This window comes from Amborella trichopoda, chromosome 9, assembly GCF_054954075.1.
Source record: "Amborella trichopoda isolate Santa Cruz 75 chromosome 9, AtrichopodaSantaCruz75HAP2 v2.0, whole genome shotgun sequence".
NCBI lineage: Eukaryota > Viridiplantae > Streptophyta > Magnoliopsida > Amborellales > Amborellaceae > Amborella > Amborella trichopoda.
The window spans coordinates 50,561,208-50,586,242 of record NC_142344.1 but is presented as its reverse complement, the minus strand read 5'-3'; the positions used below and the strand labels follow the sequence as shown (position 1 = coordinate 50,586,242).

The 25,035-nt window shown below is 33.5% G+C and overlaps 3 pseudogenes; all 3 read right to left on the bottom strand.

Annotated features, from left to right (window-relative positions):
- Positions 1-4,046: 4,046 nt before the first annotated feature.
- On the bottom strand, positions 4,047-4,643 carry LOC148780626 (dirigent protein 22 pseudogene; annotated as a pseudogene).
- Positions 4,644-12,970: 8,327 nt separating this feature from the next.
- LOC148780625 (dirigent protein 21 pseudogene) lies at positions 12,971-13,486 on the bottom strand (annotated as a pseudogene).
- Positions 13,487-16,425: 2,939 nt separating this feature from the next.
- On the bottom strand, positions 16,426-16,956 carry LOC148780624 (dirigent protein 22 pseudogene; annotated as a pseudogene).
- Between the last annotated feature and the right edge of the window lie 8,079 nt (positions 16,957-25,035).

Genomic DNA, 25,035 nt, shown 5'->3' with positions numbered 1-25,035 from the left:
CATGGGCTCACCCTAGCATCTTCATATATATATATATATATATATATATATATATATATATATATATATATATATATATATATATATAGGGAGAGAGAGAGAGAGAGAGAGAGAAAGAGAGAGAGAGAGAGGAAGAGTCTACAAAACACCTATAGGCAAAAATAAACAGTGATTTCGCCTACCTTTATCACCGTCTAAAGTTCATCGCACGGTCACGATTGTCCAGTAGTGATTTCTTTATATTGTTTTTATACAAATCAGAATAACCTGAAATTTGGAATGTGTGTTCATAGAAACTAGGTGAATCTATGAAAAATATAAAAAAAATATTTTAGTCAATTTATTTTTTGCGATTTTTTTTTTCTATATTTTTATTAGATGCATCTCACTAAGATATATGCACGCTCCAAATTTTAGGTCATTCCAATTTGTAAAAAACAAATGAAAATAAAACACTATCAGATAATCGTGACCATGCGATGAACTTTGGACGTTGATAAGGGTAAGCGAAATCACTGTTCATTTTCGTATATAAGTGTTGAGAAGAATTTTCCTATATATATAGGAAATGCTGAGATTAGCCCACTAACTCATATGAACATATGAGCCGAATAGCTCTGATTGAATCTGGGTCTATGTGACGGTCACGACCTCATTTCTTATTTGAATTTTAATGTTTTTTCTACAAATCCAAATAGTTTGAAATTTTAGGCATCCATTCTTCTCATCAAAGCGCACCTAATAAAACTATTTAAAAAATAACTTTCAAAAAATAAATTGACAAAATATATCTAAAAATTTTCTGGGGTATTTTATCAATCTATTTCTTGCAAATTAATCTTTTGATATGTTTTTAAGATTCTCCTATTCTTGAAGAACTCATACCTAAAATTTCAATTTATTTGGATTTATAGAAAAAAATTAAAATTAAAATTCAAAATGATGTCTTGACCGTCAGATCAGCCATGCGTTACGCATGTAGTTTAATGCTGTGAAATAGAGCAACGCAATACTAATCTATAAAATGGAAAAAGCGAGGTTCTAAACAATCAAATTCGAGCCCACCTAAAAATTTCACTAGAAAAATTTCATTAGAGGGGGTTGTTTTGATGCTTAAGATTCATGTTCATGAGAAAAAAAATTAGATTTCAAGTTTTGAAATGGTGCATCTTGTAATGCATTTTTGGAGCATCAATTTTAAATATTTTCACGTTTTCATAGATCTGCTAAATCTACACTATTTTTGAAGCTTTATAATTAGAGATGAATATGTATTTTAAGGCTATCACAAAGATTTCCAGTATTGAAACCATATTTCTCGACACTATTTGAAGGTGCGCTCTATTATGATTTTTTAGAGCCTTGCCTCTGTAGCCGTTTTTTTTTTTTTCCTCAAGTTCAATCTTTTTTTCTCATAAGTTGTTCCAGACATCTTTGGACATTTAAAGTTGGCTCCCCCCAACCTGCAAACATCAACTTCGGGCCTTTTATGGTTCGAAATTGAAGTTTGTGACCTTCTGTGAAATTTTGTTGCAAGTATCAACTTTGAACCTTCAGATTTTAAGAAAAAAAAAGATTAAACATCAAACATTCAAGGGTAGAAGTAAAAGTAATACAAGAAAAGAAAAAAAGGAACTGAAAAAAAACATGAATCTAAACTAAAACATTTTGTGGGATTTCTGAATATTGGTAATTTAGAATGGGAAAATGGTTTGATAGGGCTACAGCCCTGTCAAAATAAGTAAAGCCTCACTCATAACTCATCATGAATTGTAATTCAAGCAATGGAAAACTTTTACATCAATCATCTAGGCTTGAACATTATTGTCGTGAAGAAAAATTAGGATTTCAAGCTCTAAAAATAGCATATATTGTAACAAATTATTTAGACCGTCCATTTTGCCCCAAAAATAAGTGTTTATAGATTAGCAAGATCTTTATATTTTTTAAGTTTCGAATTTTATGTCAGTGTTGGAAAATTGATTTTAGAACCATAATAGAGATTTTTGCTACTGAATAAGGATTTAAGATGAGGCTTTATTTTGTTTTCATGCTTTATAAAAACTTCATCCTTTAGAATGATATTATCATAAATTTTGTTAGTTTCTATAGTATAAACTAAAAAATTGTACATATTATTAGTTTCTTCTTAAAGTTGTTTTCAGCTACCTATTCAGTTTCTAATCGGTTAGTATAAACCAAAAAATTGTACATATTATTAGTTTCTTCTTAAAGTTGTTTTCAGCTACCTATTCAGTTTCTAATCGGTTATGTATGTTGATAAAACTACCTCTTAATGTTTAATAAGCTATTTCTAATAAGCAGAAAACAAGCAATTTAAAAAAAAAATTAACAACCATGTAAAAAAATTTATTTGTGAAAAATGACCAAGTTCAGAATCTTACTAATAGTAAGAAAAAAAGAGAGAAGGATGATAGTGTACCTTACGGCATGTCTATTCGAATTTATTAAAAAATTTTCAAGTAAGAAATTGTCTGTATCTAAGTTTGAACAATTGTAAGTTCTGTGGAAAAAATTTTGTATACTTTTGTGACTCTAGAGGTATTTTTGAATTTAATCCAATCTCTTGACAGTAATGTAGTTTGTCTTTGTTTTTATGGGACTTGGTAAATTTAGTCATTCCACCTGTGTATTCATATATAAAGCAGATGAGGTTACAAACCGTCCTAGACAACGTATGGAAAAAAGAATGTTTATTTTACGTGAAAATATTTTTCAAAAATTATTTTACGTGAAAATATCCGTTCATGTGATTAGATGTGAGAATATTTTTATATTAATTATTCTCCATACATCTTTTCACGCAAAGGAATTCATTCAAGTGAAAATATTCCCTAGAAAATATTTCCACACGCCTTTGGTTGAATGCAAAATCCATTGAACTCAACGAATGCAGGGTGACGACTTACTTGTTTCTAGATCTAGTACTTCGTCGCTTCAAAGTCGTACTGGTTTCCAGAGCTTGAATTTATTTTTTGATTCGGTTTTGAGAAACAACATTGATTTAAAAAAACAAAAGAGAAATTTATGAAATATTTCTCGATACTTAGTATTATTAAATAAACGAAAAGGTTTATATAAAATCGAGGATCTAAACAATCAAATTAGAGCCTACCTTAAAAATTTTACTAGAAAAGGTTGTTTTGATGCCCAAATATCTTCAAATTGATCATCTTGACATCAAGATGCATGGACATGAGAAAAAATTAGATTTCAAGTTTTGGAAATAGTGCATCTTGTCACACAGTTTTGGACCGTCAATTTTCAAGATTTTTATAGATCTGCTTGATCTACACTATTTTTTATGCTTTAAATTTTATAATTAATGATAAAACTATATTTTAAGGTTGCCACAAAGTTTTCCAGTATTGAAAAAATGTTCTCGACACTATTTGAAGGTGTGCTCTACTTTGATTGTTGAGTGCCTCGGCTCTATACAAACTGCACCCTTAATGACATACCCACAAAATTTTTCATTTTACATAGTTACCTTTTTTTTTTTTCTCCCTTTTTTTTATTCCTAAATTGTCCCCTCTTTGGATTTTTAAGATCCGAAGTTACAAATTTTATTTTGATTTTGGAGATCAAAACAACATCTTTTAGTCAAGTTTGATTTTGGATCTTGAAGATCCCAATTCACCTTTGGCTTTATATATAGAGGCCCGATTTCAAAGTTACACGCCTAAAATTGAAAATTGAAAATTGAAATGAAATTCTTTAATTACACTAATTTAAGGCATATTAGCGTAAATTTCTCAAAAATAAAAAATTCTTAATAAAAAATATATATAAAAGATCGAGGCCCAAACATTTAATTAATGATGATGAGATACCCGGACAATGATAAAGGCAAGACGACTAACTTAATGAGATGCTATGCCTTTTTGTCCAAATATTAAAACATTAATTGATAAATTTTAACAAAATTGGTAAACAACAATCCCTTTTATCTCATACATGCTGAATTTGTTATTCTCTCCAAATAGAATTTGCGCCATAGCTGACAACACCAGTGAAATAAGAAGCTAGTAATTGATCACAGTGACATTATACTCCACGGTCAATGAGCCGGTGGCCAACAAAATAGTCCGGAGTTGTGCATAGCCCTGAGCCAGTCTGAAAACTCCATTTCCACCCACCACAGACATCTCCCTCACATCCTGCAGTATAGGGTTCCTCCCGACCACCGTGAGCGTGCTTCCGTTGAATTCGCCATCCGTGAACACAAAGTTGAGCGCCATGATGAGGCTGAACTCAGTCTTAGAACAAGCTGCTTGAATTCCCTGTGCCCTGCCGATAAGCTTCGACGTGAGGTTGGGGCCTTCTGTTAGTGGGTCGTCAGCGACGTATACGCTACCGAAGCTGGTTGGTGACGTTTTTGTGCTATTTGCTTTGGCCACGAGTATGGGGGTGGGGTTTGATCCTTTGCCCACTTCATGGAAGTAGAAGTGGAGGTGACTCACCTTGGGTTGGCCCATGCCTACGGTCTCTCTCCAGTCATCTGACATGGAGGTGGCTATGGCCAAGAAGAAAAGTAGCAACGCCACTGTAGGTGCTCCTTTCATCTTAGATAGATCTTGAATTGAGTTACAAAGAGGTGAGGCGTGCTCTTTATACTCCATGTCCTTTACATAATCCCCAATTTGTATAGGGTTGGTCTAAATAGAGCCCGGGACTGTGCATAAATAAAATAGGGGCACAAATGGTGGACCACAAGACTTGTAAGATGGTTGACTAAATAAAGGCCCATTTATGGTAGACTAAAATGGGATTGTATACCAAGAAACTATTTACTTTTGATAAGGTTACATATACTTACAACCAAATCATGTGAAAATCTGATAGCTCGAGTGTGCTTCAAAGTTCGAGAAAATTACTTTTGAAGTTTGAGCTTGGTCAATGAAAAAAAGTATAGCAAATTAATTTTACATCCAATGGTCAAGGTTAATTGTGAGTACCTTGTACTAAAGATAAATGATTTCCTTGAATAATTTTTTATCTAAAATTATTTCCAGTGGATTTTCGTTTTTATTTGAATATTTTCATATCATCTTTGATCTATCTTATGAACAACTTTGAAAGAAATAGTTTTATGTCAAGCCCTATATTTGATGGGAAAGGTTTATATAAGCGTGCAACTTTAAAATGTAGAACTACAGATGCACCTCAAAAATCCATTGGAAAAGGTTGTTTAAATATTGAAAAACCCTCTAATTGATCATCTCGATGTTCATGTATGACTATGAAAAAAGAAAGGATTTTGAATCCCAGAACTGATGCATCTTACAACACATTATCTAGACCGTCTATTTTCAAGATTTTCATATGTTTATAGATGTACTTGATTTTAATCATTTTTGGTGCTTAAAATTTTAAAATTAGATATGAAAATAGATTATGAGATAAGACTATTTGTACATCAAAATTATACGCTATGATAAAATTTGGAGGTGCGCCTTAAATGGATTGTTTAAGTTTGCAACCTTATAGAAACCACACCCATATTTGACTGTTGCTCAAATAGAAGATCAAGAGTTATGAGGGGAAATTCATAGGGTACATTTTTTTTAGCACCATAAACAGTTTAGTTTGTTTTTTTTGTTTCTTTTTTTGCTTTTTTTTTTTTGTTTTTTTTGTTTTTTTTTTTGGTTTTTTTTTGTTTTTTGTTTTTTTATTTTAAGGTTGATCTAAAGAATGAATCAAAGTAATCATAAGTTATTTCTATCAAAAGAATATCATATGTTTTGGGAAATCGGATCACGGGTTCATGGTCTTGAAGGGCCACAAGAATATCATACGTTGGTCTTGAAGGGCCACAAAATATTTCTCTTATAAATTAATTGGAAATTTATCGGAATACCCCGTAAATACGAAATATTTAATATTTTACCCATTTGCAACTATTCTAACTCAACACGATGTGTTTTTCTATGCGTATTTTGAACTTAAATCAATAAATATAGGTAGATAGTTGAAATATTCATTTTTCTAAATTAATGGAAAGCGTGCGATCATCGTGCTTGGAACTTTCAATGTCTTTAAAGCTAAGCAGTCATTAGAGTAGCATGTGATAGTTTTGGTGATCTTGACAATTTCTTTCTTTGACAATTAATTATTATGGAAAAGTATAATATGATCCAAGATAATATTCGATCATATTGTAGGTTACCCTAGAGTAATTTATATACTTTTTTTTTTCATGTTAATTTTTTTTAATATATGTCATTGACATTCATCCAATTGTCCAGGTTCTTCTAATTTTAAGCTGATGATTTTTTATATGTTTTAAGCGTATCCTATGGAGAGGGCCAAGTGGCCGGTCGGCACATGTCGTAGATGGTTGAAGTAGCGTATAATGTGGAAGAGACACATGTACCGACAAATGTAGGTCAAAAGTAACAGCAATATGGATTATGTATAGGGAAAAGTATATTTAGAGCGAGGCATTAAATAACTAAATTTAATCCTACCACAAAAATTTCATTAAAATGGTTGTTTTGATGTCCAAATATCTTTAAATTGATCATCTAGACATCAAGATGCATAGACATAAGAAAAAAATGCATTGAAAGTTATGAAAATAGTGTATTTTGTAATACATTTTTGGACCGTCAAATTTTAAGTTTTCATAAATATATCGATATGCATTATTTTTTAAGCTTTAAAATTTATAAATAAGTATAAAAATATATTTTAAGGCTATCACAAAGATTTCCAATATTAAATCCACATTTCTTGACACTATTTGAAGGTCGGCTCTAATTTGATTGTTTAGAGCCTATGCTCCATACAAACTGCACCCTTACATATGGGAAAAGTTTATATAGAGGGGAGGCTCTAAACAATCAAAATGAAGTATATCACAAAAAATTCACTATAAGAGGTTGTTTTTATGCCCAAATATCTTCAAATTGATCATCTCGACATCAAGATCTATGGATATGAGAAAAAAAAAAAGATTTCAAGTTTTGGAAATAGTTTGTTTTGTAACAAATTTTTGAACAGTCAATTTTCAAGATTTTTAAGTTTTCATAGATATGTTGATCTACACTATTTTTTAAGCTTAAAACTTTATAAATAAAGCTGAAAATATATTTTAAGGCTATCATAACGAATTTCAATATGGAAACCATGTCTCAACGCTATTTGAAGGTAGGCTCTAATTTGATTGTTTAGAGCCCAGGCTCTATACAAACCACACCCTATATATAAGAAAAATGAGGAAAATGAGTTATGTAATTAAATCGATGATTTGGTTATGGTTTTCAGCCACTAAGGAAGGGAGGGGGGGGGAAATCTCAGCATTCTCATTATGCTTGGAGGTAGGAGTTGTCATCCCAATTCATTTTGGTCACCACCATTGGCAGGTACTTTGAAGCTTAACTTTGATGATAGTTCCCTAGGTAATCCAGTTATTGCAGGTATTGGTGGGGTGCTCAGAAATGGATGAGGTAATGTTATTTTTTCTTTTGCTGGTCCCATTGGTTGTGCTACTGCTAATAAGGCTGAACTAAGTGCAGTGTATCATGGGTTGAAAATTTTCAAGGAGATGAATTGTAGGGATTCTGTTTGGATTGAAGGTGACTCCTTGATCGAAGGCGACTCCTTGAATGTAATAAAGGGAGCAGTGGATGCCTTGGGAATTGCGTTCACTTTGGCTTAGGGTTATGGATATCTCTCCCTGTATCAAAGTTTTTTTTTATCATGTTTACCCGTGAAGCTAATTCTTTAGCTGATGTATTGGCAAATGGGGGGGGGGGGGGCTTCTCTCTTTGGTTATTTTTTATTCTATAATTGGTTTCTAGAGATTAATAAAAGATCGAACATTTGTCAAAAAAAAAAAAAATTGATTTGATAGGGCTGTAGCCCTATCAAAATTAGTAATCCTCACCTCATAACTTATTGAAAATTGCAATTGAAGCGTTAAAAAACCTTTACATATTGTATCTTGGCTTGAAAATTGCAATTGAATTATTAAAAAATCTTTATATGTCCTATCTTGGCTTGAACATTAGGGTGGTGAAAAAAAATAGGATTTTAAGCTCTAAAAACAGTGTATATTGTAAAAAATTATCTAGATCGTCTATTTTGTTATAAAAATAAGTGTTCAAATATCCGAAAGATTTGTATCATTTGCGAGTTTCAAATTTCATTGTCGGTGATGGAAGTTGATTTTAAAGCGATAGACAGTTCTGTTGCCAAAAGTGCTTTCTAGACGAAGATTTGAGATGAGGCTTTCTTTTGTCTTCATAAAGCCTAGGCCTTGTAGCAACCTCATAGAAATAAGAGATGCACTTTCCATAACGCCTATGATTTATTGGAAAAAAAGAGAAAACAATATAGCCTCAGTTTGAAGGAAACTGGTTTGATAGGGCTTTCACCCTATTCAAATAAGTGAAGCCTCACCTCATAACTCATTGAAAATTGCAATTTAAGCATTGTAAAACCTTTATACCATTCATCGCGGCTTGACCATTATGATTGTAAAGAAAAAAAAGGATTTCAAGCTTTAAAAATAGTATATATTGTAACAAATGATCTAAACCGTCCATTTAAAATAAGTGTTCATAGATTCGCAAGATTTGTACCAATTTTTAAGTTTCAAATTTTATTGTTGGTGTTGAAAATTGAATTTAGAGCCACCATAGTTATTTCCAGATGAGAATTTGAGGCGAGGCTTTATTTTATTTTCATAAAGCCTAGGCCTTAGAGAAACTTCATCCCACTAAACCTCATTCGGCAAATACTTTGGGGTGTTTTAAAATCTATCTCCACTACTGGATATAAAATTTGTAGTTCAAAAAATGGTATAGATCTTGGGGATCTGTAAACACTTATTTTTAGGATGAAATGGATGGCCTAGATAAAGTGTTACAGTATATATATATGCTAATTTTAGTACTTGAAGTCTTGATTTTCACAATCATAATGGTGAACACCAAGATGTTTGATTTGAAAGTTTTCATACTCCAAAACTCCAATTTTAGATAAGCTTTGAGGTGACGCTTTACTTATTTTGTTAGGATTTATGGATGCAGCTCCTGCAAGAGTCATGAAGCCTCTTTCTCTTTGCTACTTGGATAGCATCCCGAGTGTGATCGTAGTCCATCTTTCATGTCACGTCGAGAATCATGGACTTGTGGTCACTGAAGATCATCATGTACCCTCATTGCATGGGGTTGCATCTCAAAGGAGTTCTTCAATCTAGCTGCTCCCTTTTGTGGCCGTACAACTAGTGCCACACATTTGAGTTCTATGGGTGAAAAAAATTATAGTATGTTGTTCGAGTTGGCCCGTCAAACACCAGTAGTTACTCCCACTGGAATGTTGAGTTTATCTGGATCTCCTATAATAGAATGCATGTAAATCTGAATATCCAAGTAATTGAAATAATTGTGGGACTGTTGAAGCGCCCACTCAATTATAACACATATAATATGTATTTTCTCAGCATTCTCATGCCTATGTCATGAAGTAGTATAACAAGCCTTATGAGAAAAAAAAAAAAAACTCAATGCCCGTTGGTTTTGCCATATGCAAAACTTTCTTAAACCATAAAGGTTCAACCACACTAATCTCTTGGTAGTAAACCACACAAACCAAGTTATCTTATCCACACAATATATGTCAAAGAGGCCTACCAAGACGGCCTTCTCTATAGTTCATGGTATTAGGTAATCGATGATTCCAACAAACTAACTCACAAGACATATGATCGATACTAAAAAATATGAGTCATGACATATGGGTGTTTAAAACTATAGTATAGACAAAAGACACTTTCTCCTATCTTTATAAAATACTTTCAAGACTCGATGTTTTTCCTTTTTATCATAACTCTTGATTTGGTATATTTTCACAAGCAATAGTTAGAAAATAACATGAAGGTTTGAATGATTTTCTATAAAGAGTTAGTGGACCTCGCAAGTTTAAGGGGTTTTCTCAAAACTATAACTATTGACCTAGGTTTTTTTGCTTAAGAGGTCCAATATTCTTTCAAATGAACGTATTCAGTCTTCAAAATCAATTTACCATATACACCTTTGCTTATTTATTAAGTTATGTTACAGCCAACAAACATAAATCTATCTTACGATTTTATCCAAAACGAAACACAACTAAAAGTTGTTTATCAAAATCTAACAAATATACAGATATTTTCTCGGCAAATATTTGGAGACTTTAACATGAGATCCTCAACATATGCAACACACCATATCACCATAAATTATCGAGAGGATGGTCAACAATATCGGGTTCCATTGAAACACTCCAAATATGCTACATATTTGATTGAGTCATATCCATATCTCATGTTTGATATTTAGGTCCATAGATCTTGATCAAACTACATCTCCATGTATTTTACTACCTTAATTAGTTCATACAATCACAAAGAGGCTCAAAAACACTTGGTATTAAAAAACTGGCTCTTTTAAACTTGTTAGTCCCTATCAACTAATGTCCATACAATACATACATATGTACAAAACTAGCCAAGTTATAAATGAAGCATAAAGAATGATAAATAAATTAATGAATCCTCTTTATTTATATGACCTTACCATGCAATGTGGGATAGATTTCATACCTCGTAGTGTATGGTACCGGGGCTTACTTGATCTTGGATTTTCTTACTAACGAATTTTGGTAGTATTCGGAGAGCACACAACTGATGGAGAATCACATGGTCATCAAAGTGTCCATCTTTTCGGTCTTTGGATTTTCCCCTTTTTATACCATGAAAAAACACTCTTCTTCATGCCATCACGCCAAAAATCACAATTTCAATTCTCTTTATCGATCTTTAGAGTTTCTATACGGCCACTGTCTCTTTACATATCGCTTCACTATGAATATGCTTTTACATGTATTGTGTTTCTACTAGTTTTTACAGTTCCCTGATTGAGCACCCTTCATATAGAGTGTCATGTCTCTCTAATATTGTATTACCTCTCCCTGAGTTTTACTATTATAAACCATACTCATGACACACTATAAAACCTGAACGAGTCCTAAAAAGGCATCTATTATGAGCAATACAAAGATGCGCCTTAACAAATATTTTTTCTTGAGACCATTTTTGTTGCAAACTAGACTCAAAACTAAAACTAAACATTATGGTGTGAATCCCAAATAGTATTTTTCTACATGGAAGTAAATAAGTGACATTCATGTCATAAAATATGTTATACTGCAGAATTCTAAGATAAACTCTATCTTGTAAAATTATATTTTCTCTCTATCCACTTGGAGTTTCCCTTTTAAACTTCTTTTATTCAAAAGTAGACACAAAAGGGCAGTAATTATCTTTCTGCGAACCTCATATCCCATTGTTAAGTAGACTTGTCAAAAATGGATATTTACATCTCAAACAAACACACCAAACCACATAAATTCAGGATGACTTTTATCCAATAAAGAAATATTTTTCTTTATTTCCCATGGATATTTCTCTCTCAAATAATTATTTTTAGATAGTAGACTCAAAATAGCACCTTAAGAACTCAGTGTGGACCTCAAAACATTATGTTAACAATAGAAATAAAATCATGACATTCATATCACTGAAACAGTTTTCATTGTAGAAAACAACACTTGCACATACTTCAATAAAAGGACCATATCTTTCAAACCGCAAGTGATTTCTTCATAAATTTTTTTTTTTTTTTAAAGTAAACTCAATTTGATGAATTAAAGGAAAATATAACTGAGAAATAAAATTATTTTCATGGTGAAAAATTTCACAGAATTCAATGTACAGTTCCTGAATTTTGCAGGTTCAGAATTGACACCTCTTAATGATGAGTCCATAACACTCAATTCCCCGTAATCTCCTACTGAAATTTTGTAAGAAGATCTTACTCTAAAAAACATAAGTATCGTTGCGGTATATATTAGAGAAATATCTCTTCTTCTTATTCATATCAGTGCTCCAAAACAATACAGGAAACCCTATTCTGCAGAGTACATTTGCGGCATAGGAATCATGCCAATAATCATTTCAGAGGTTTCCCATAGGACAACAAAGCCATTGTCTTTCAAATGTCTGGCTTTTAACTCATAAAAATAGTGAAACAAAAGAGATATGGTAGCATGAAACCTCACTTTGATACCAATGAAAGTTAGGCAAGGTGATCTAGCATAATGTATATAGTTTTTAATTTTTTTTCTTTTCACCGACTAGAACACTTACAAATGTCCAAATACAATAAAACTCTATTGAAATAAACAAATAAATAACCAAAAGTAGTTCTGACATGCTGCTATTAATTGCAACATCATTTATTCAATAAATAAAACCAAAACAATGCTTATGAGAAATAAAATCTAGCAAACCACAAAGCAAGATACTAGAGGATTACCTCAACCGGACATAGTACACCTCACACTGGATCTCCTCCTCTAATGGTGTACGGATCAATAGTCTAGCTCAGATCTTAGAAAGATGGGCAACTCCGACCTCATCAAAGAATAACCCATAAATCTTCATCGGTGGCCAGGTAATAGGGTTTTCCAACTCGATTGACCTAGCACGTCAAACGAAATCTGAGTATCGGCAAGCATTTACCTATCTCGATCCCTCCCTTTATCCCTCAAGATCATATTTCCTCGGTCCCTCAAGACCATATTCTCTTGGTCTTTCAGAATCATTCCCCTACTGAAGTTGTTTGTTCGGATATATCAGATATTGATTACATGCTTTCGTAAGGCCTTTAATGGCACAAAAGTTCAGCACATTCAATGACTCAATTATTCATCATCAAACACTCACGAACCTTGACATGTGTACACCCTATGCCCATCCATACATATTAGCATAGCACTCTCAAACAAGAGCTTTGTAAAGGAGAAACAACACAAGAAAATTTTATTTTAAAAAAAAACAAATCAAGGAAATTTCATCAGTCATAGAATCATTCTAAAATGATACATGAATGACATTTCCTCAGTAGTGGATAACGGTGACATTGTAGTGCTCTATAGCGTTCAGAGTTGTTGTATCGTTGGAGTAGGTTTGTTTAACACCATAGGCATGAGCCAGGCGGAAGGCTCTGATACCTCCAATAATCGACAACTCCCTCACCTTAAGCGGAACTAGATTCCTCCCCATCACAATGAGAGTGCTACCTTTGAACTTGCCATCTGTGAATACTAAGTTGTGGGACTCGAACAAACTGAGCTCAGTTTGGGATGTGAAAGCATACAGGCCTTGTGCCTGACCAATAACCTTGGATGTGAGCTTCGGTCCTTCGGTCAAGGGATCGTCAATAACAACAACCTCGCCAAAGAGAGTGGGCAAGGCATTTGCCGTGTTGGCTTTGGCCACGGTCACTGACGTAGGCTTCTTTGCTACATGGAGGTCATGTAAGTAGGAATCAAAGCAGCTCACTTTTGGTTCACCTAGGCCTAGCTGTGCTTGGCAAATGGGCATGGAGGAGAAGAAGAGCAACAATGACGCCATGCAGGTGGCTAATGCTTCGTTCCCTCTCATCTTGGATTCAATGAGATGTTTGATGAAGGTAGTTTCTTTTATACATGGCCCGGTCTGAAAACTCCTTGGTAATATCTGTGAAAAACCTTACCTTAAAAAAAAACAAAACAAGTATTTGGGAAAAACCTTATTGCCAGGTTATGTTGGTGGATGGCGTAATGAACTAGAAAAGAAGGGTCTTTTTGCAATTGTTTCACTTGGAATTGCCGTTCAAATATTTGGGGAAAGCCCTCATTTGATTTGGGATATGCTAGTTATTATATCTTTCTTTGATTTTGATGTTGTTATTATATTCTTTATTTTATGTGTGTGGTTTTGCTTATAGCCTAGGCTCTAAACAATCAAATTAGAGCCTACTTCAAATAGTGTTGAGAAATGTGATTTCAATATTGGAAATTTCTGTGATAGTCTTAAGATATATTTTCATATTTATTTATAAAGTTTAAAGCTTCAAAATATCTTGAAAATTGAAGGTCCAAAAATGCGTTACAAAATATACTATTTTCAAGACTTGAAATCCATTTTTTTGTCATGTCCAGATATCTTGATGTTGAGATGATCAATTAGAAGATATTTGGGCATCAAAGCAACATCTTCCAACGAAATTTTTGAGATACGCTTTAATTTGATTGTTTAGAGCCTTGGTTCTATAGACTTTTCCCTTACGGGGAATAATGTGGTCGTGCCTTACTAATTGAAGCCTTTAGATGCAAAACACTTGTCTTGACCATCCTGCCCTCCTCCGTTTAGTAGCAATATTTTTCTCAAATGTGTAAAACCGAACTAAAAAGAAGAGGAAGTAGAAACATGTAATTAATGGATGGAAAAAGTTTATATAAGGATGCAACCTTATAATGTACAACTACGGATGCAGCTCAAAAATCCATCAAAAAAGGTAGTTTTAATGTTGAAAAACCCTTTAATTGATCATCTCGGCATCGACATGTATGACCATGAAAAATACAAAGATTTTAAGTCTCAGAAATGGTGCATTTTACAACAAAGTATCTGCACCGTCAATTTTTAAGATTTTCATATGTCTATAGATCTACTTGATTTTAATCATTTTAAAATTTAAAATTTTATAATTAGATATAAAAATAAAATTTTAAAATAATCTTAAAAACATTTTATATCAAAATTATATATCATGATAAAATTTGAAGGTGCACCTTACCTCTACAGCTACGGATGCATCCGTATGCAATTAGCACCATTAATGGATATGTATGGGTGGGATGTAAGATTAAAGATACTCTGTAGAGAGAAAAACCTATCATTGGGCAAGTGGCATCTAGTGGCGAGCAATATTTTTGGCACAGCTCTTATTGTCGAGTCGTGATTTTGATGGTTTAAAGTACACAACATGCTATAATTTTTTTTATGTTTTTTACATGTCATTTTAGATGAAACTGGGGCATATGTAGTTTTCAGTGGGTACGCTGTTACAAAAACCCCTCTTATAAAATAAAATAACCAAAGTGCCCCCAACAATTTTAAGGGGTACCTGGTTATTTTAGTTTATTAGAATCATTTATTTTTTATTTTTAGATAGTGAATCTTATTGATAACTACACGTCCCAAATATATCAAAAACTAAAGAAAGAGACTGTGCTTAATTGGTTAACGCTCGGTGATTTGTACCACATGTATCAATTTGAAGAATCAAAATGGTGGTATTTTTGAAATAAAAAAAAGGTAAAAAGGCTATATACGTAAAATTGAAGAAATTCTTTAACAACACCAATTTAGGGGTTAGTAGCTTAAATTTTTCAAACCAAAAAAAGCATCCTTAATAAAAAATCGATACAATGCGGCATATTCTAGGAGCCCAAACTATGTAGTTGAATAAATCTTTCTCTATATGTTACGGGTCGAGGGTTCCTCCTTCTGCTTCTCCTTCTTCAAACTCCGATTTGTACTGTTCATATAAAAATGTCTGATCAACGATAGAACTTGATCCAATTTGGATTATATGTAATGGATTCCTTCGTTCGAACCGAAAAAGCAATGATCATTATAAAAAAAATAAAAAGGCTATACACGTATAATTGAGGAAATTGTTTTAACAACACTAATTTAGGGGTTAGTAGCTTAAATTTCTCAAACAAAAAGAACACATCCTTAATAAAAAAATTGTAAACTATCGAGCACTCCAAATATTCAATAAATGATAATGAGACCCCCTGATGATAAAAGGCAACACGGCTAACTTGATGAGACTTTGTCCTATGGAGCATAGAGGATTAAGATTTAAGGGCTTTTTGTGGTCCCTAGTCTTCTTCATTCCCCTCAAGAAAGATGTCTTCGAGGCAAAATTGCATCCATCGCGATTCTCATCAATCAAGTAATGCCACACCACAAATTACAACATTTATTGATGAATCTGAAGAAAGATATTGGTAGACAAGAACCCCTTTTATCATAAAAAGCTAGCAATGGACCACAGTGATTTTGATTTTGGAGATCAAAACAACATCTTTTAGTCTAAGTTTGATTTTGGATCTTGAAGATCCCAATTCACATTTGGCTTTATATATAGAGGCCCGATTTCATAGTTACACGCGTAAAATTGAAAGTTGAAAATTGAAATGAAATTCTTTAATTACACTAATTTAAGGCATATTAGCGTAAATTTCTCAAAAATAAAAAATTCTTAATAAAAAAAATATGTAAACGATCGAGGCCCAAACATTTAATTAATGATGATGATATACCCGGACGATGATAAAGGCAAGACGGCTAACTTAATGAGATGCTATGTCTTTTTGTCCAAATATTAAAACATTAATTGATAAATTTTACCAAAATTGGTAAACAACAATCCTTTTTATCTCATACATGCTGAATTTGTTATTCTCTCCAAAAAGAATTTGCGCCATAGCTGACAACACCAGTGAAATAAGAAGCTAGTAATGGATCACAGTGACATTATACTCCACAGTCAATGAGCCGGTGGCCAACAAAATGGTCCGGAGTTGTGCATAGCCCTGAGCCAGTCTGAAAGCTCCATTTCCACCCACCACAGACATCTCCCTCACATCCTGCAGTATCGGGTTCCTTCCGACCACCGTGAGCGTGCTGCCATTGAATTCGCCATCCGTGAACACAAAGTTGAGGGCCATGGTGACGCTTAACTCTGTCTGAGAAGAAACTACTTCAATTCCCTGTACCGTGCCGATCAGCTTCGAAGTGAGGTTGGGGCCTTTTGTTAGTAGGTCGTCATGCACGTAGATGCTACCAAAGCTAGTCGGTGAGGCCTGGGTGCTATTCAATTCGGCCACGAGTACGGATGTGGGGTTTGGTCCGGTGAGCACTCCTTGGAAGTAGAAGTGGAGGTGGCTCACCTTGGGTTGGCCTATGCCTTGCCTCTCTCTCCAGTCATCTGACATGGAGGTGGCTATGTCCATGAAGAAAAGCAGCAACAAGGCGAATGCCATGGTCGGTGCTCCTCTCATCTTTCATATATCTTGAATTGAGTTGCAGAGAGACAATCCCCACTGTCCTCACAGTTTTATTAGGTTCACCTTAATGAGGACTTTGCATGAATAAAATAAGGCCACGCATATGGTCGTCCCAGGAGACCTTGTAAAATGCTGAAATAAAAATAAGGAAAAAGTTTGTAGTCCCAGGAGACCTTGTAAAATGATCAAATAAAAATAAGGAAAAATTTTATAGTCTCAGGAGACCTTGTAAACTGCTCAAATAAAATAAGGAAAAAGTTTATATAAAGCCGAGGCTCCAAACAATCAAATTAGAGCCCCCCTCAAAACTTTCACTAGAAAAGGCTGTTTTGATGCCCAAATATCATCAAATTGATCATCTCGGCATCAAGATGCATGGAAATCAGAAAAAAACGGATTTCAAATTGTGGAAATAGTGCATATTGTAACGCATTTTTGGACCATCAATTTTCAAGATTTTCAAGTTTTTATAGATCTGTTCGATGTACACTATTTTTGAAGCTTTAAATTTTATAATTAAATATGAAAATATATTTTAAGGCCATCAGAAAGATTTTTCATATTGAAACTACAGTTCTCGACTCTATTTGTAGGTGCGCTCTACTTTGATTGTTGAGAGCCTCAGCCCATACTCCACCGAGTAACAGCAATCGGTTGGGATAATTTTCAAGATTTCATATCATCTCTTATATACCATGAACAACTTTGAAAGAAAGTTTTGAGTCTGTAAAACCATAGATTTGATTGTTGCCTCAGTAGACAATCTAGATTTATCATCGAGGGGAAATTGATATGGTACATTCTTTTAAGCTCCATTCCCCCATGGCCATTTTTCCATGTAAGGTACACAATAATCACCATTAGAGCCTTTTCCTAACTGTATGAAATTAGCTATACAAATTCAGATCTGCTATTTTGTTCTATGAAAGGCTATATCCTCAGTGTGACCATAAATCCGCAGATCTTTTTTTACCATTTCTAACCTTATCTTTTTAGTTATGCCCCTTATCCTTTTTTAGCCTTCTACTTGAAACAACTCTCACCTCTTTATAATTGTTATACTTCTACTTGAAACAACTCTCACCTCCTTATAATTATTATACTAGGTCTGTGTTGCACATAACCAGCCCACCTAAGTCTACTATCTCTCATTTTATCGTCTATTGAAGTCACACCTAAGTCTAATTTCTCTCATCTTATCGCCTATTGAAGTTATACCTAAGTTCTCCCGAATATATTTATTTCGAATTTTGTCCCTTCTTGTCTTGTCACTCATCCATCTCATCATCCTCATTTCAGCTACACTCATCCAATGGGTATATTGTTGCTTGACGTTCCAACATTCTACTCCACAAAGAAAAACTGGTCTCACAGTTGTCTATAAAACTTCTCTTTCAGCTTCATTGGTATGTGACGATCACATAAGGCTTTGGTTACACATAACCACTTTGTCGACTAGCTCTAATTCTATAGGCGAAAGATTGTATATAATAACACCCCTTATGTCACAATAGATGAGAAATTTTATTATGGATTTTGTTCGCAATGATATATCCTCAACCACTTGATTTCGAATCTAATGGTCAGTAATGATTGTGACTTCCTTTTGTAAAAAATAAATAGTCTCATTGTATACATATCATTTTCTTTATTTGACAAATTAAATAGCTATTAAGCTATGGTAAAGTATAATATGATCCATATGATTAATATTTGATCATATTATAGGTTATTAAAAGAATACGTTTTATTGTATTTTATCTTCTTAAATTTTCTGAATGTTAAAAATCTTTTCAGTTTTCGTTGGCATTCGCCCAATCGCCCACGTTCCCCGATTCTCGTTGATGATTTTTATAGGTTTTAGCTCTTGAGTCTCGGACGGGTCATGCAAGTTGAGACAAACTTTATCTTCCTATACTTTATTCATTTTAGGTATCATGTGGAAGGGACAAACCTATTGAGAAACTTAGGTCCAATTGCCAAAGGAACTGCAATAAAAATAAATAAATAGTTAAGGGTATAGTTTATTGTGCGTCCCTAGATCAAAACAACGGATCGGGCCGACTAGTCGGTCCTGGCCCGATCTGGTTAGTCCACTCGATTCCAACTAGATCGCTGATTAGTGCCCGATTTTTTTCGAAAAAAATGCAATTTCGGTAAAAAAATTCCAAAAAACTCAAAAAGTCCCAAAAAATTGTAAAAATGTTTAAAATTAACATGCATTGTTTTTTTATATTATCAAATAAAAAAAGAAAAAAATAAAAATCATAAGCAAAATTGGGTTTCGGAGAAAATGATTAGACACCTGAAGCATTACTTTTTTCAGTGATCAATATATAATAAATATATAATATTAATATGCAATCAATATATACTATACAATATAAATTAAATTAATAAAATAAAAATAAAAATATAATATAAAATATAATATGATATAATATTATAAAATATTATAATAGTTCAACTCGAACCATGCTTTTTTTTGGGTATTTTAGAATTCAATTAAAAATATCAGTAAAATATAAAATTGTTCATCCCTTTGTGACAAATTTGATAAATTTCCATTCCTCTCATATCTGTGTCTATGTGTATGTCTATGTGCCGCTTAGGGGGTTGGTGGTGTAGGTATTAGATTGAAGATCAAATCAGACGAACAACGCAAAATTTTTATATCCCCCGAGTTGAGGGACCTGCGAGCTTGGCACCTTGTCGGGCCTGACCAACTTTGGTGCGCTTGAGTCTACTCACCCAAGGCAGCAAACCTTGCAGTTAGCAAATAAAAAATTTGAAAGAGTATATAAAGTTTTAAGTAGAAAAATAGAAGAAGGAAAATTGTTTCATGCGAGCTGGACCGTATTTCTACATTATGGGGTCCAGAGGTATAAAGCATCCATCTTAAAGATGGATGCAAATAGATAGTCCATCGAAAAACAAGTCTAACTAACATGATATGCAACACACGATATCACCATAAATTATCGAGAGGATGGTCAACAATATCGGGTTCCAGTGGAACACTCCCAATATGCTACATATTTGATTGAGTCATATCCATATCTCATGTTTGATATTTAGCTCCATAGATCTTGATCAAACTACATCTCCATGTATTTTACTACCTTAATTAGTTCACACAATCACAAAGAGGCACAAAAACACTTGGTATTAAAAAACTAGCTCTTTTAAACTTTTTAGTACCTATCAACTAATGTCCATACAATACATACATATGTAAATGAAGCATAAAGGATGATAAATAAGTGAATGAATCCTCTTTCTCTATATGACCTTACCATGCAATGTGTGATAGATTTCATACCTTGTAGTGTATGGTACCGGGGCTTACTTGATCTTGGATTTTCGTACTGACGAATTGTAGTAGCATTGGGAGAGCACACAACTGATGGAGAATCACTTGGTCATCGAAGTGTCCATTTTTTAGGTCTTTGGATTTTCCCCTTTTTATACCATGAAGAAATGCTCTTCTTCATGCCATCACTCCAAAAATCACAATTTCAATTCCCCTACCGATCTTTAGAGTTTCTATACAGCCACCGTCTCTTTACATATCCCGTCATTATGAATATGCTTTTACATGTATTGTGTTTCTACTGTTTTTTACAGTTCCTAGATTGAGCACCCTTCATATAGAGTGTCATGTCTCTCCTACATTGTATTACCTCTCTCTGAAGTTTTACTGTTATAAATCATACTCATAGCACACTATAAAACTTGAACGAGTCCTGAAAAGGCTTCTATGATGAGGAGTACAAAGATGTACCTTAACATGTCATATCTTTCGACTTACTACAAAATAGAACATGAGCATCCCATGAAAAATCTATGGTATCCCTCATCGCACAAAGAGTTTGTCTTTGAAAGTTTTTGAGTATGAAAGTAGACTCAAAATCAATATTTATTGTCATCACCAAATCACACCATCTAATGACTCTTTTAATTAGTGACATTCACATCAGAATACAGTTTTCATAGAACAAAATCAGGTTGTGCACCTCTCAATATAATAATTATTTCTCTCAATTAGCAAATATTTTTTCCCGAGACCATTTTTATTGCAAACTAGACTCAAAACTAAAACTAAACATTATGGTGTGAATCCCAAATAGCATTTTTCTACATGGAATTAAATAAGTAACATTCATGTCATAAAATATGTTAAACTGCAGAATTCTAAAATAAATACTGTCTTGTAAAATTATATTTTCTCTCTATCCACTTGGAGTTTCCCTTTTAAACTTCTTTTATTCAAAAGTAGACACAAAAGGGTAGTAATTATCTTTCTGTAAGCCTCATATCCCTTTGTTAAGTAGACTTGTCAAATATGGATATTTACATTTCAATCAAACATACCAAACCGCAGAAATTCAGGATGACCTTTTTCTAATAAAGAAATATTTTTCTTTCTTTCCCATGGATATTTCTCTCTCAAATAATTAATTTTAGATAGTAGACTCAAAATAGCACCTTAAAAACTCAGTGTGGACCTCAAAACATTATGTTAAGAATAGAAATAAAATCATGACATTCATATCACTGAAACAGTTTTCGTTGTAGAAAACAACACTTGCTCATACTTAAATAAAAGGATCATATCTTTCAAACCACAAGGGATTTCTTCATAAAATTATCTTTTTTTTAAAGTAAACTCAATTTGATGAATTACAGTCAAATATTACTAAGAAATAAAATTATTTGCACGATGGAAACTTTCATAGAATTCAATGTACAGTTCCTGAATTTTGCAGGTTTAGAATTGACACCTCTTAATGATGAGTCCATAACACTCAATTCCCCGTAATCTCCTACCTAAATTTTGTAAGAAGATCCTACTCTAAAAAACATACGTATCATTGCGGTATATATTAGAGAAATACCTCTTCTTCTTATTCATATCAATGCTCCAAAACAAGAGAGAAAACCTTATTCTACAGAGGACATTTGCGGTATAGGAATCATGCCAGTAATCATTTCAGAGGCTTCCCATTGGACAACAAAGCCATTGTCTTTCAAATATCTGGCTTTTAACTCATAAAAATAGTGAAACGAAAGAGATATGGTAGCATGACACCTCACTCTGATACCAAAGAAAGTTAGACAAGGTGATCTAGCACAATGTATATAGTTTTTAATTTTTTTTCTTCTCACCGACTAGAAAACTTACAAATGTCCAAATACAATAAAACTCTATTGAAATAAACAAATAAATAACCAAAAGTAGTTCTGACATGCTGCTATTAATTACAACATCATTTATTCAATAAATACAACCAAAACAATGCTTATGAGAAATAAAATCTAGCCAACCACAAAGAGAGATAATAGAAAATTACCTCAAACGGACTTAGTACACCCCACACTGGGTCTCCTCCTCTAATGGTGTACGGATCAATGATCTAGCTCAGATCTTTGAAAGATGGGCAACTCCGACCTCATCAAAGGATAACCCATAAATCCTCATCGGTGCCCTGGTAATAGGGGTTTTCCAACTGAATTGACCTAGCACGTCAAGCGAAATCTGAGTATCGGCAAATAGCATTTGCCTATCTCGGTCCCTCCCTTTGTCCCTCAAGATCATATTCCCTTGGTCCCTCAAGACCATATTCTCTTGGTCTTTCTGAATCATTCCCCCACTAACGTTGTTTGTTCAGGCATATCAGATGTTTATTACATGCTTTCGTAAGGTCTTTAATGGCATAAAAGTCCAGCACACTCAATGACTCAATTATTCTTCATCAAACATTCATGAACCTTGATATGTGTACACCCTATGCCCATCCATACATATTAGCATGGCACTCTCAAACAAGAGCTTTGTAAAGGAGAAACAACACAAGGAAATTTTATTTAAAAAAAAACAGCTCATGGAAATTTCATCAGTCATAGAATCATTCTAAAACGATACATGAATGACATTTCCTCAATAGTGGATAACGGTTACATTGTAGTGCAGTATAGCATTCAGAGTTGTTGTATCGATGGAGTAGGTTTGTTTAAGACCCTAACCACGACCCAAACGGAAGGCTCTGGTACCTCCAATAATTGACAACTCCCTCACCTTAAGCGGAACTAGATTCCTCCCCATCACAATGAATGTGCTACCTTTGAACTTGCCATCTGTGAATACTAAGTGGTGGGACTCGAACATACTGAGCTCAGTTTGGGATGTAAAAGGATACAGACCTCGTGCCTGACCAATAACCTTGGATGTGAGCTCTGGTCCTTCGGTCAAGGGGTCGTCAATAACGACGACCTCGCCAATGAGAGTGGTCGAGGCATTTTTCATGTTGGCTTTGGCCACGGTCACTGCCATAGGCTTCTCTACGACAAGGACGTCATGTAAGTAGAAATCGAAGCAGCTCACTTTTGGTTCACCTAGGCCTAGCTGTGCTTGGCAAATGGGCATGGAGGAGAAGAAGAGCAACAATGGAGCCATGCCAGTGGCTAATGCTTCGTTCCCTCTCATCTTGGATTCAATGAGATTGTTGATGAAGGTAGTTTCTTTTATACATGGCCCAGTCTGAAAACTCCTTGGTAATATCTGTGAAAGACTTTACCTCAAAAAAAAAACAGAACAAGTATTTGGGAAAAACCTTATTGCCAAGTTGTGATGAACTAGAAAAGAAGGGTTATCTTGCAATTGTTTCACTTGTAAAGAAGGGTCTTCTTGCAATTGTTTCACATGTAATTTCCGTTCAAATATTTGGGGAAAATCCTTATTTGATTTGTGCTAGTTATTATATCTTTCTTTGATTTTGATGTTGTTATTTTATTTTTTACTTTATGGGTGTGATTTTGAACAATCAAATTAGATCCTACTTCAAATAGTGTTGAGAAATGTAATATCAATATTGGAAAGCTCTGTGATAGCCTTAAGCTATATTTTGACATTTATTTATAAAATTTAATGTTTCAAAATATCTTGAAAATTGACAGTCCAAAAATATGTTACAAAATATACTATTTCCAAAACTTGAAATCTATTTTTTTCTCATGTCCAGGCATCTTGATGTTGAGATGATCAAGTTGAAGATATTTGGGCATCAAAATAACATCTTCCAACGAATTTTTTGAGATAGGCTCTAATTTGATTGTTTAGAGCCTAGGTTCTATCGACTTTTCCCTTACAGGGAATAACATGGTAGTGCCTTAATAAATGAAGCCTTTAGATGCAAAATACTTTTCTTGACCCTCCTGCCTCCTCCGTTTAGTAGCAATATTTTTCTCAAACGTGTAAAACCCAACCAAAAAGAAGAAGAAGTAGAAACATGGAATTAATGGATGGAAAAAGTTTATATAAAGATGCAACCTTATAATGTAAAACTACGGATGGACCTCAAAAATCCATCGAAAAAGGTAGCTTTAATGTTGAAAAACCCTTTAATTGATCATCTCGGCATCGAGATGTATGACCATGAACAATACAAAGATTTTAAGTCTCAGAAATAGTGCATTTTACAACATATTATCTACACCGTCCATTTTTAAGATTTTCATATGTTTATAGATCTACTTGATTTTAACTATTTTTAAAATTTAAAATTTTATAAAGAAATATAAAAATAAAATTTGGAAATAATCCTAAAAACGTTTTATATCAAAATTATATATCATGATAAAATTTGAAGGTGCACCTTACCTCTACAGCTACAGATGCATCCGTATGCAAACAACACCATTAATGGGGAAAGGATTTAAGCATTTGCTTTAAATTTTATAATTAAATATGAAAATATATTTTAAAGCCATCACAAAGATTTTTAGTTTTAAAACTACAGTTCTCGACCCTATTTGAAGGTGCGCTTTACTTTGATTGTTGAGAGCCTCAGCCTATATATGGTGCTCCACCAAGTAACAGCACTCGGTTGGGAAAATTTTCAAGATTTCATATCATCTCTTATATACCTTGAACAACTTTGAAAGAAATTTTTGAGTCAGTAAAACCCTAGATTTTATTGTTACCCCAGTAGGCGATCTAGATTTATCATCGAGGGGAAATTGATAAGGTACAATCTTTTGAGCTACATCCCCCCA